Source organism: Palaemon carinicauda, chromosome 2 (genome assembly GCF_036898095.1).
Source record: "Palaemon carinicauda isolate YSFRI2023 chromosome 2, ASM3689809v2, whole genome shotgun sequence".
NCBI lineage: Eukaryota > Metazoa > Arthropoda > Malacostraca > Decapoda > Palaemonidae > Palaemon > Palaemon carinicauda.
This window is the reverse complement of record NC_090726.1, coordinates 81,487,988-81,500,701: the sequence shown is the minus strand read 5'-3', so window position 1 is coordinate 81,500,701 and position 12,714 is coordinate 81,487,988.

Below are 12,714 nucleotides of genomic sequence, written 5' to 3'. Positions count from 1 at the left end.
AGTTAAAATGTCGTTCATCACCACGAGGACCATTTTACTGCGAGTGCCCCTTTTTCATTTTTTTTTCATTTTTTTGCCAAGTCATTTTTCCGTAAGATATTGCCAAATAGTGTCGTAAAACTTTTGCTTTTTTAGTGTTGGAAAGTGTGTCTATATGATCTGGCTACCCATGCGTGACTTTGTTTTTGTCAGATACGACGTAGTTATTGGTATATTGGGTATTTAACTGCGGTTGCCAATTTCTGTTTTTTTCAATATTTGTAAAAATTTACTACGTAGTAAGGAATTGCCGTATATTATTGATTTTTTTTTCATGTTTATGTGTTAGAAAGTGTGCCTTGATGGTTGGGCTAACACGTGCATGTCTTTTTTTTTATCTGAGATGCCGTATATTGGAATGTTGGGCATTTTACCGCGAGTGCCCCTTTTTCATTTTTTTTCATTTTTTTGCCAAGCCATTTTTCCGTAAGATATTGCCAAATAGTGTCGAAAACTTTTGCTTTTTTAGTGTTGGAAAGTGTGTCTAGATGATCTGGCTACCCATGCGTGACTTTGTTTTTGTCAGATACGACGTAGTTATTGGTATATTGGGTATTTAACTGCGGTTGCCAATTTCTGTTTTTTTTTTCAATATTTGTAAAAATTTACTACGTAGTAAGGAATTGCCGTATATTATTGATTTTTTTTTTCATGTTTATGTGTTAGAAAGTGTGCCTTGATGGTTGGGCTAACACGTGCATGTCTTTTTTTTTATCTGAGATGCCGTATATTAGAATGTTGGGCATTTTTCCGCGAGGGCCCCTTTTTATTTGTTTTGCATTTTTTTGCTTAGTCATGTTACCGTAAGGAATTGGCAAGTAGTGTCGCAAAACTTATATTTTTATAGTGTTGGAAAGCGTTTCTAGATGATCTGGCTACCCATGCATATTTTTTTTTTTAGCCAGATATAACGTATATATAGGTATGTGTTCGATTTTCCTGTGATTGCCATTTTTTCGTTTTTTCCCATTTCTTTCAAAATTACTACGTACTAAGAACTATCACAGAGTAATGATTCATTTAGATGTTTATTTGTCGGAAAATGTGCCTTGATGGTTTGCCTAGCACGTGGCTGAAATTTTTTTTCTTCTGAAATGCGTATAATAAAATGTTGGCCATTTTTCCGCGAGTGCCCCTTTTTATTTGTTTTGCATTTTTTTACTTAGTCATGTTACCGTAAGGAATTGGCAAGAAGTGTCGCAAAACTTATATTTTTATAGTGTTGGAAACTGTTTCTAGATGATCTGGCTACCCATGCCAATCTTTTTTTTTAGCCAGATATGGCGTATATATAGGTATGTGTTCGATTTTCCTGTGATTGCCATTTTTTCGTTTTTTCCCATTTCTTTCAAAATTACTACGTACTAAGGAACTATCACAGAGTAATGATTCATTTATATGTTTATTTGTCGGAAAATGTGCCTTGATGGTTTGCCTAGCAAGTGGCTGAAATTTTTTTTTTTCTAAAATGCCGTATATTAGAATGGCCATTTTTCCGCGAGTGCCCCTTTTTATTTGTTTTGCATTTTTTTGCTTAGTCATGTTACCGTAAGGAATTGGCAAGTAGTGTCGCAAAACTTATAATTTTATAGTGTTGGAAAGTGTTTCTAGATGATCTGGCTACCCATGCCTATCTTTTTTTTTAGCCAGATATGGCGTATATATAGGTATGTGTTCGATTTTCCTGTGATTGCCATTTTTTCGTTTTTTCCCATTTCTTTCAAAATTACTACGTACTAAGGAACTATCACAGAGTAATGATTCATTTAGATGTTTATTTGTCGGAAAATGTGCCTTGATGGTTTGCGTAGCACGTGGCTCAATTTTTTTTTTTCTGAAATGCCGTATATTAGAATGTTAGCCATTTTTCCGCGAGTGCCCCTTTTTATTTGTTTTGCATTTTTTTTGCTTAGTCATGTTACCGTAAGGAATTGGCAAGTAGTGTCGCAAAACTTATAATTTTATAGTGTTGGAAAGTGTTTCTAGATGATCTGGCTACCCATGCCTATCTTTTTTTTAGCCAGATATGGCGTATATATAGGTATGTGTTCGATTTTCCGGTGATTGCCATTTTTTCGTTTTTTGCCATTTCTTTCAAAATTACTACGTACTAAGAACTATCACAGAGTAATGATTCATTTAGATGTTTATTTGTCGGAAAATTTTGTTTACTTCTTTTTTGATTGAATATCATCAAATTTTTTTAGCTAAAATATTATATTGTTTTACATTTTATTTTTCGATTTTATTTCCCTTCAAAAAATTTTTTTTGGGTCAGAATTCTAATTTTATAGTCGTAAAATAATCGATAATTACCCAGCAACCCACCATACAATTTTTATGCATATCCAAGAATAATTAGATTAGTAAAAAACACCTTGAAATTGACATACCCTTCCTACATTTCAAGTGGCAGATTAGGGAGTCTGACAGTGTGGTTGGCGGCCATTTTGTGGACATATCCGAAGCGTAAGTTGCCCTATCTATATATATTTTTGTTCCCTAAAGAATTTGTGATATTTTGGTATATTTTTAACTGCATAAATATCATATTATATATTAAATATATGTATTTTTTTTACCAAATTTCTAAGTACTCAAAAAATTACCTTTAGATATGGCCCCTGATATAAATGTAATTTTCAAAATAATGAAGATTTTTTTACATATTTCTATTTTAGGATAACATATGTTTATTCCCTAAAAAAATTAGCCACATCCTATTTCATTTGGGTACCCAAAAAAATTCATGAAATTTGGACAAATTTTTTTGGCCAAAAAAAGTTACCCTTTCTTTCTCATTTCAGATCTTCACCTCCATGGGTCTGACTTCATCCAAAATACATCAAGATGTGTCCTAAATATTCAAGAATCAATTCCTAAAAGGATTTGTGTATATATGTATAAACTTTTTTTTTATGAATTTTTATGTAAGGTCTTTTTTTCTACTTAATTTTTTAAAATATTTATAATAAATAGTTTTTCTGCAGATGATTAGTATTTATCTTTACAGTTGTTATAAGCATTCATTGAAGTTTTTTTTGGCAAAAGAAAAAAAGAGGTTACTGCAAAAACTGATTTTTCAAGAATTTTTTTTGGCGTCGGGGTCGCGCGCGTCCGAGTATACCCTTAAAGGGGTGTCCGAGGAGCGTACCTATCCAGGGTTAAGCCATCAACGTAACAGAGGCAGAAGGGGAACTCCGCTAAGTTGCCTTCTGTGAGTTATTTAAATGTGACCTCTTTAACGAGAAGGCCAAAGCGGGAGTAAATGAAAAATCTGTACCAAAGAGTATGGTGATTGCAATCTTTGATATGTTGAAAAACCTTAGTGCCATGGAGGTAGAGAGTAAAAAGAATTATATGAAGCAAAGGAATGGTACAATCAAATATATGAAGGAAGGTTCAACTTCTATGGAGTTATTTTGAAGTTTCAGAACTAGAAAATGTTATTCCTCAAGGTAGAATTCTTAATCATTTTATCTTTGATGTTTTGATGAAAAGTATAACCAAAATTATTATTAATAGTCTGGCCGTAGGTAATATTTCTATGTATGCCAATAATATTTGCAACAGTGTACTAGCCGTATTATATGATAATAAAAAAGAAACACAAAATAGGCGCCAATACCCAGATAGATAACCAATATAATGAATTATAAATAAAACTAGCTGCAACAATGATTACAAAATAAGATAAGCAACCTGTGACGGGCCGAGAGAAAGGTTAGGACTCAAAGGCAGGAAGCAATCAACTGAGTAGTATTATTAAAAAACACTCTCCTTTATATAAAAAAAACCTCAAGGCAACAGGAAAATACATGTTCGAGAAATGACAATGTTACATAGGTGACACATAGACATGTTTGTTCTGGTTCTTTTTAGTGCGAGGGAAGAGCGCAGATACAAGCATAATATATACAAAATAATTTATGTACGATTGTGTGACACACGGTTGGTAAATGGCTCCCCCCCTAAAAATGACATACTGTACATGTTAAATAGGGCGCCCTGATCTAGAGAGGCGAACTGTAGGCGGGTCATCTGGCAGTAGATAAGCAGGTTTTAGACGATCAATGGAGACCCAGTCTTCTTTGCCACGAATGTTTAGTAGGGATGCTTTCGAACAGCGTCGGATAACAAGGAAAGGACCCGTGTAAGGGGGCGTTAGCGGTGGCTTGCTAGTGTTGTTGCGCAGGAAGACGTGCGTTGCAGAATGCAAGTCTGTTGGTATGTGATGCTTCGCTGGGGGCTTGTAAGTCTGGCGGCATGGAGTAAATTTTCCCACGACGTGACGTATGTGCTGGGGATCGTCGGAGGAGGTTGTAGAAGGAAAAAATTCGGCAGGGACAACCAACGGGTCGCCATACACCGTTTCAACTGCCGAGACGTCGAGGGCGTCTTTAGGAGTGGTCCTTAGTCCCAGGAGGACCCAGGGAAGCTGAGTAAACCAGTTGCAATCCTTGCAGCGGGACATCAAAGCTGCTTTGAGGGTTCGATGAAAACGTTCAACCATTCCATTGGCAGCGGGGTTGTAGGCTGTTGTCTGCTGTAGGGTGAGGCCCAGGAGATTCGCTAATGATGTCCACAATTGAGAGGTGAAAGTGGTTCCCCTGTCAGAAGTAATATGCTCAGGGATACCAAATCTTGAAATCCATCGAGAGAGTAAGGCAGATGTACATGAAGCGGACGTTGCAGTTTCCATGGGAATGGCTTCAGGCCAATGAGTGGAGCGGTCGATGACGGTAAACAGGTAACGATGTCCTTGTGATGTGGGTAGGGGGCCTACGACGTTGACGTGAATGTGTGCGAAACGACGCTGAGGTTGAGGAAAGGTGCCCACTCCTGAATCCGTATGTCGATGCACTTTAGAAGTTTTGCAAGAAGTACAGGCGCGGACCCAATCCTTAGCATCCTTAGAAATGCCGTGCCAAATGAACTTTGCCTTCAGCAGCTGTGCCGTAGAACGGCACGAGGGATGTGAAAGGCCGTGAGTGAAATCAAACACCTGCCGTCGCATGGGAGCAGGAATCCAAGGTCGCGGTCTGCCAGTACTGACGTCACAGAGGAGGGTGGTGTTGGAGTCGTCGAGTGGGAAGTCTTCCCAATGGAGGGACGTGCAGGATGTCCTACACGCTTGATACTCTGGATCCTGTCGTTGGGCTTCAGCCAGGGCATTGTAATCCAATCCCAGTTGAACGGCAGCCAACGTGTTTCTTGACAGGGCATCGGCAACGGGATTCATTTTCCCTGGGACGCATTGAAGGGTGCAATTGTATTCAGCCACGGCAGAGATATGTCGGCGTTGACGGGCGGACCAGGCGTCAGACTGTCGAGTGAAGGCGTGCACCAGAGGCATGCGGTCTGTGCGAATGACGAAGGGCGTACCTTCTAAGAAATGACGAAAGTGACGGACAGCCAAGTGCACCGCCAACAATTCTCGATCGAAGGTTGAATAACCCGATTCTGCCTTGGACAGTTTTCTGCTGAAGAAGGCCAATGTGCGGGGTACTGCACCAATAGCGATGTCACTGGCATCGGTGGAGAGAAGGAGAGGGGCATGTGGGATAGGAAAACTGAGAGCCGCAGCAGTTGATAGGGCCTTCTTTGCATTGCAGAAGGCTGCATCTTGAAGGGGACCCCACTTCAGGTCCTTTGGCTTGCCCTTGAGGGACGCATAGAGGGGAGCAAGAGTGGCTGCAATGGTCGCCAGAAAACGGTGATAATAGTTGATGATGCCCAAGAATTCCTGCAGAGCTTTGACGGTCGAGGGCACGGGGAAGTCCTGAACGGCTGCTACCTTCTTAGGGAGGGGGTGGTTTTCTTCAGGAGTGATGCGGTGCCTTAAGAACGACACTTTGTTGCCGCCAAAGGTACACTTGTCGTACCGGACTACAAGGCCGTTTTGTTGCAGGCAGTCAAGCACGATGCGCAGGTGACGGAGGTGTTCCTCTTTTGAGGAGGAGAACACAAGTATGTCGTTCATATAACATACACAGACAGGGAGGTCCCCTAAGATGCCATCCATGAGACGTTGAAACGTGGCCCCAGCATTACAAAGGCCAAAACAGGAGTAATTGAAGGTGTATGTACCAAAAAGAGTGGTGATGGCGGTCATAGGCACCTGATAATACCCATTTAGGAGGTCGAGCGTAGAGAAAACCTTTGCTTTGTGCAGGTAGGAGGTCACGTCGGCAATGTTTGGGAGGGGGTGGTGATCCGGTTCTGTTTGCATGTTCAGGCACCTGTAATCCCCGCACGGACGGAGGGAGACGTCTTTCTCCAGAACGATGTGTAAGGGTGACGACCATGGGCTGTAGGCCTTTTGGCAAAGGCCCATTTCCTCCATTTCGGCGAACGTCTGTTTGTCGGCTGCCAATCGTTCCGGTGCCAGACGTCTGAATTTTGCGAAGACTGTGGGTCCCGTCGTCTTGATATGGTTTTAAATACCGTGCTTGGCATGAACTGTGGGCGTTTGGCGAAGTTCTGGACGGAAAACTTCCGGGTACGACGTGAGGAGGTTGGCGTAGGCATCCGTGGGTGCGCTGATGTGGAGAGCAAGGTTAGAGGGGGCGGGTTGAAGAGGTGTCGACAAGTACGAGTCTGCGTTGACCAATCTTCGGTGGGCGACATCGACCAGAAGGTGAAAATGAGAGAGGAAATCCGCACCGAGGATTGGCATTGTGACGTCAGCAACGAGAAACTTCCAATTGAATTTTCCGTTTCCGAACGATAATGTGAGGTTCTCGTAACCGTAGGTGGGTATCGCAGATCCGTTGGCAGCTACCAAGCGGACGTCGGCAGATGTAGACAGACTACGTCGTGTCTTGAAGAGTTTCCTTGGCAAAAGAGAACGACAAGCACCCGCGTCTACCAAAAATTGCACGCACGTTCCTGCATCCTATAAAAAGAAAAGATTAGAAACACGGGAGGCCACCGCCACGAGCGATGGCCTACTTACACGTTTTTTGGCCACTGACAATCCTTGGCACATTTCTTCGCGGTTGCCTCGAATCTGAAGTGGTAGTAGAAAAACTGCGGCGGATGGGAGGTAGTAAGTGGCTGTAGAAGTCGTTCGTTGGGGCGCAAGCGATTGGTGGGTGGTGGGCGGCTTTGTCGCTACTTCGGCACGTCACGGGGTAGGCGTGTATGTCCTACGGCATTCATGTCAGCTTCGGTTGACGTTGAATAGGCCCTCTCTTCGTCAGGGGTGGACGCGTTGATGGAGGTCTTGAAGTGGCTGTCCATAAGGGCGTCGGCTTTGGTCATCAAGTCCTTTATGGGTAAGCTATCGACATCGGGTATGGCAGCGCGTACAGGTTCGGGTAAACGGCGTATCCAAAGGGCACGAAGTAGGTTCATCTCACGAGGAGAGCCGTCTGCGGCAGGTTGAAGGCGAGCGATACTGGTCATTTCCCTGAGGGCAAGCGAAGCCCTTTGGTCCCCCAACGGTTATTGCGAGAGCTGAAAAAGCTTTGCTATACGGGCGGCTGGCGACGGCGAGTACTGCTGCAGAAGGTATGTTTTGAGGGTTTCATATGCTATTGGGGTGTCTCCTTGTTCACAAAGCCAGTCGGATATTTCTGGGAAGGTGTTCTGGGGTATCGCCGCGAGAACATAATCTGCTTTGGTGGTTGACCGAGTCACGCCCCTGATGCGAAACTGGACTTTTGTGCGCTGAAACCAAGCAAACGCCTCTCCGCTGGCAAACGATGAAAGTTTGAATGGATCAGCCGTAGCGCCAACTGCCGTAGATTCCGTCATAGTACCAACGATGAAGGGGCGAGGGGGTGAGGGTGGAAGGCGGTGGAAGCGAGTCGACTTCCGGGGTCACCAATGTGACGGGCCGAGAGAAAGGTTAGGACTCAAAGTCAGGAAGTAATCAACTGAGTAGTGTTATTAAAGAACACTCTCCTCTTTATACAAAACCTCAAGGCAACAGGAAAATACATGTTCGAGAAATGGTAATGTTACATAGGCGACACATAGACATGTTTGTTCTGGTTCTTTTTAGTGCGAGGGAAGAGCGCGGATACAAGCATAATATATACAAAATAATTTATGTACGATCGTTTGACACACAGTTGGTACAAACCTAGTGATCAGGATCATATTCACCATGAAGAAAATAAAAATCTAAGTATTTATATCTCAACAATAGCTTAGGATCGATAAAGTTTTTATGTTATAATTCAAAAGTGTTTGCTTTTATTTCTTTCACATAGACTCTCCAATATTTTTTCCTGCACTTAGACTTTGTTTCAATCTTTCCAACTGGGTATGCGTCCATCCTTTCATTTAATACTGTAGTGTATCAATGTTTATACAAGTTTTCCTTTAACGTTACGAGTGACTCCCTTAAAAGTATGCTCTCACAAATGAGGCATTAATTTGATAGAGTCATTTTCCAGATATTATCAAGGTCAAATAACAATTAACAATTCTAGTTCACGATCTCTGATATAAAACTAAAATGCTACAATAATTGCAAGATATTTATATGGTTATGGATATATCGTTTAGAGTATCTTATAGAGCAGAAGGAAGTTTGCAAATTGTACGAATTTTGCATACCTTCAGCATCCTAAAAAGGCAGCATACGAAATATGTGTACTTTTCCCCTATATCAACATGTCTCCTCTTTGAAAGGTTTATCATCATTTAAGAACCTCATAAGATCAGCCCACGAGATCACAAAAGTTACTGAGGGAGCCCTGCATATACTTACTAATTAATCAGGTTATCACTTGAAAAATAACTAAAAGGTCTTTAAAAATATAAGATGACAACCAAATAAGATAAATGATTTTAGGTGGCAGATTTTGTGCATCTTCTAAGATGGAGGTAAATTGGGGTTTTCGTCTATTTACTTATGAACATCTTCACCTTTATTTTTTCTGACAGTAAACCTTCAGAAGCACTCAACTTTCAAATAAACTCAGCAATTGTATAAAACTTTATACAGAAGTAGAGCAAACTAAGATGTTTTATGGTTGTCTCATTGAAACCCTACGGGAAGTATGAAATATAATCCTGCTAGGACCAACTATGTCATAAATACCTTTACTACTCATCATTGTCTGTGACTTTAAGGGTAGGCTCACCTTTCAAGGGGTGCCAATCGTAAAAAATATTTCCCACAAATACACTAATCAAGACACGCTAATGAAATTTTCAGGCATTATTAGCACTATAATAAGGCATATCCTCTGTAAGTTTTATCATCTTACAAGGAAAATAAAGGATTTTATGAATAAAAATGTGAAAATCGGAGCTAGCGACTTAAAAGTTATTTGGTGACCAGTGAGAAACTAATGTCTTGAATTGAAATTTCCTCTGACATTATGTTTGTATATCCACCTGGAACAAGCAAACAAAGTTTTATCAAAATCGAACAGTAAATAAGCACACAGCAAGAAAAAAACGAGCAATAACTTTAGTGAAAGCCCGGCTGGTGATGGAGGGATACCTAGAAATAAATATTCACCAAAAATTAAAATTTCGATTTAGGGAAAAAACCTTCTGTGTTTTTCTAGGTATTATGTCACTTGATGGCCTAAAACATCTAAATATTATATTACTTAAGGCATAAGAGCAGGACAAGCAAAGAAATACACCCCTCTCCCGAAAAGAAAAAACGAGAAATTACGATTTTTGTCTGATGACGAAAATATTGGATATAAAATCATAGTCACCCCTGAGTCCATTTTCATTGATGTCACTGATATGAGAAAACGACTTTGAACAGTTTTGAAGGGGTAAACTATAAAAATTAGAAAATTACTAATGATATTTCGTATTTTTACTATTAACATAAGGGGGGCGTTGATGACCAGGGGGGGCATTATAGAGGCTGGAGATGAATTCTACACATATCACGGCCTTCTGATAGGCAAAAGGAAGACTTTTAGCAAAGAAAAAAAAATTGGCAAAAATCACCCTCTCATCGTGGAGACATTAATACAAGCATGGTTGCTTGTACCCTTTTTCAATTTTGCATAGCAGCAAATTATAAGAAATCACAACCGCGCCGAATATTTATAATGTAGACGGCTCAGTTTATTTCAACATTCCACCAGAATAACCTGAAGGTTGTTGGCCCGTTCCAGATGAATTTAAAGGGTTGCTAATAATAATTCATCAACCATTAAATTAATATTAGATTTTATTACCAAACGCTTTGAAGACTAAAATAAATGAAGAAGGGACCATGACATGCACAGATTTTACAGCTTCATGATTTCTGTTTTTTTTTCTCTTTTTTTTTTCTTTAAGAAGCAAATACTAATGTAATAAAAACATATTAGTACCCTCTTCTTCTCAACAATAGAAAAAGAAAAAAACAGACTTAATACTTTAAACAGGTTCCTTATTCATATCAGGATCTATTTGACAGATAGTAGACTATATGGCATACAACAGTATGAAAAAAGTTTAAATTGCATAATTATGTACTCATCATTATTGCAAATGAAAGTATGAATTAACAGATACTTTTTCACCTGTAGCTAATGGATAAAACGGTTTAAGTTACCACGTTCTGGCAACGAGAGTCAGGCAATTGAAATCAAGAAAATAATAAATAATCAAATAATCTCTTGAAGATGACGGCTTCCCTCGTAGAGTTAATCGTCCATATATAAATTTTACATGTGTTGATATTTTTTTTCTATGTGTAGTTAACTTCATGTGTGGATTAGGTCTAGAAAATATCATATCTTTTGATCTCCTATAATCACATAATTCAGCTTTTTCGGACTTCTTTATTCGGAGCAATTATCAATACTAAAAAAGGAAAAGCTTAAACAAGTAGACTTTTACATTCTGATTTGTATCTTCCGGTTATTATTATTATTATTATTATTATTATTATTATTATTATTATTATTATTATTATTATTATTATTATTATTATTATTATTATTATTTTGGTACGAAACACTCTTTTATGCAAGTACGATTGAAGATAATGGCTGCTTCTGTTATATTTATAAAACACATTTTCCATTGACCAAAGATTTTTTTTCTTAAACAACACTGTAACTGTCCAGTAACTGTGATATTCCCCTTCTTATATATATATATATATATATATATATATATATATATATATATATATATATATATATACATATATATATATGGTAGACACCCGCCACACGACATTAATCCGTTCTGGAGTTGGGATAGTAAGGTGAAATTGTTGTACAACGGCCAATAGAGTTAGCTAATGTGGGCAAAACCCCAGGTAAAAACATCAAAATTTTATATTCATATTAGAAATTAGTAACAAAATAGTATAGTAAGTACCACTTATATATTATAGACAAATATGTAATCAAATAACCTTATAAATAAGAAATATATAAAGGAAAAATTAAATTTTATTTACCTTTGGAGTGACGTGACAGAAACTGGTAATAGGTGGAAGCAGAAGTGGGAGGAGACTGCATATATAAAAAAGTATCCATTTTCATTATGTTATACTTAATAACAAATTTATTTTTACTAAATACATAAAATCAATTTTTTTTTATTTTTCAATTTTTTTTTATAGAACTTAATTTTATACAGTAGCACTTCATCTTTGCTTTACTCCTTTCTAGCTTTTTTATTAAAATCACTCATATCATCTTTGCTTTCTGACTCTTATGTTTTGGAGAAATATCTATCCAAAGAAGCCTGTTTCTGACGACTCCTCAAAATATTTCTAAAATGACTCCTGCACCGGTCATTAACACTCCATAAGACGACCTGTGAGAACTTTTTCTGTTTTTTTTTTTTTTTTTTCGATGAATCTAGTAAGGTTTTCATACCAACCAATAGCTTCCCTTATTTCTGCCGATGTTGTTTCTTCTGTCTCCCCAACGTCCTCGCCACCACTAGAGTGCTGCTCCTCTATGATGATGGTCATCTGCATTGCCTCCAACTCCTTCAAGTCTTCAGTCGTAAGCTCCTCACTGTGCTCCTTGATATGGTATCCATGTCAGCCTCATCGACAACAAGCCCCTTGGACCTCCCGATTGAAGTTATTTCCTCAGCATCACCCTCAGGGGCAGGATCAACAACGGCCTCGTCTTCAGGTGAGGGTTCGAAACCTTCGAAGTTGCATTGTGCCACAACAGCTGGCCACAGTTTTTTTTTTTTCATGAGGAGTTCAAGGTACGCCCCAAAACCTCATTCCAAGCCTTATCGATCATCATTAGGTATTGAACAATGTCAAAATACATCTTCCAATATTCACGGTGAGTTGAGTACTTTCGGTCACTTCGAAGCATCTTCTGAACAGATGCTTCGTGTAAAGCTTCTTGAAGTTGGCAATAACTTGTTGGTCCATAGGCTGGAGGAGAGGGGTGGTGTTTGGTGGTAGATAGAGAACCTTGATGAAAAAGAAGTCCAGATGTAAGTTGGCCTCGAGGGTAGGAGGTCCAGTACCAGGAGACATTTCAGAGGAAGATTGTTTTCTTCTAAAAATTCTTGACAGCAGGCCCGATGCAGACGTTTACCCACTCAATAAATATGGTCCTCGTGACCCAGTCCTTGGCATTAGAGCTCCAAAATACCGAGAGCCTATCCTTCATGATTTTTTGGGCCTTGAAGGCATGAAGATTCTCTATGTGGTACACCAGTAGGGGCTTCATTTTTAATTCCCCACTTGCATTTGCACAAATTGCGAGG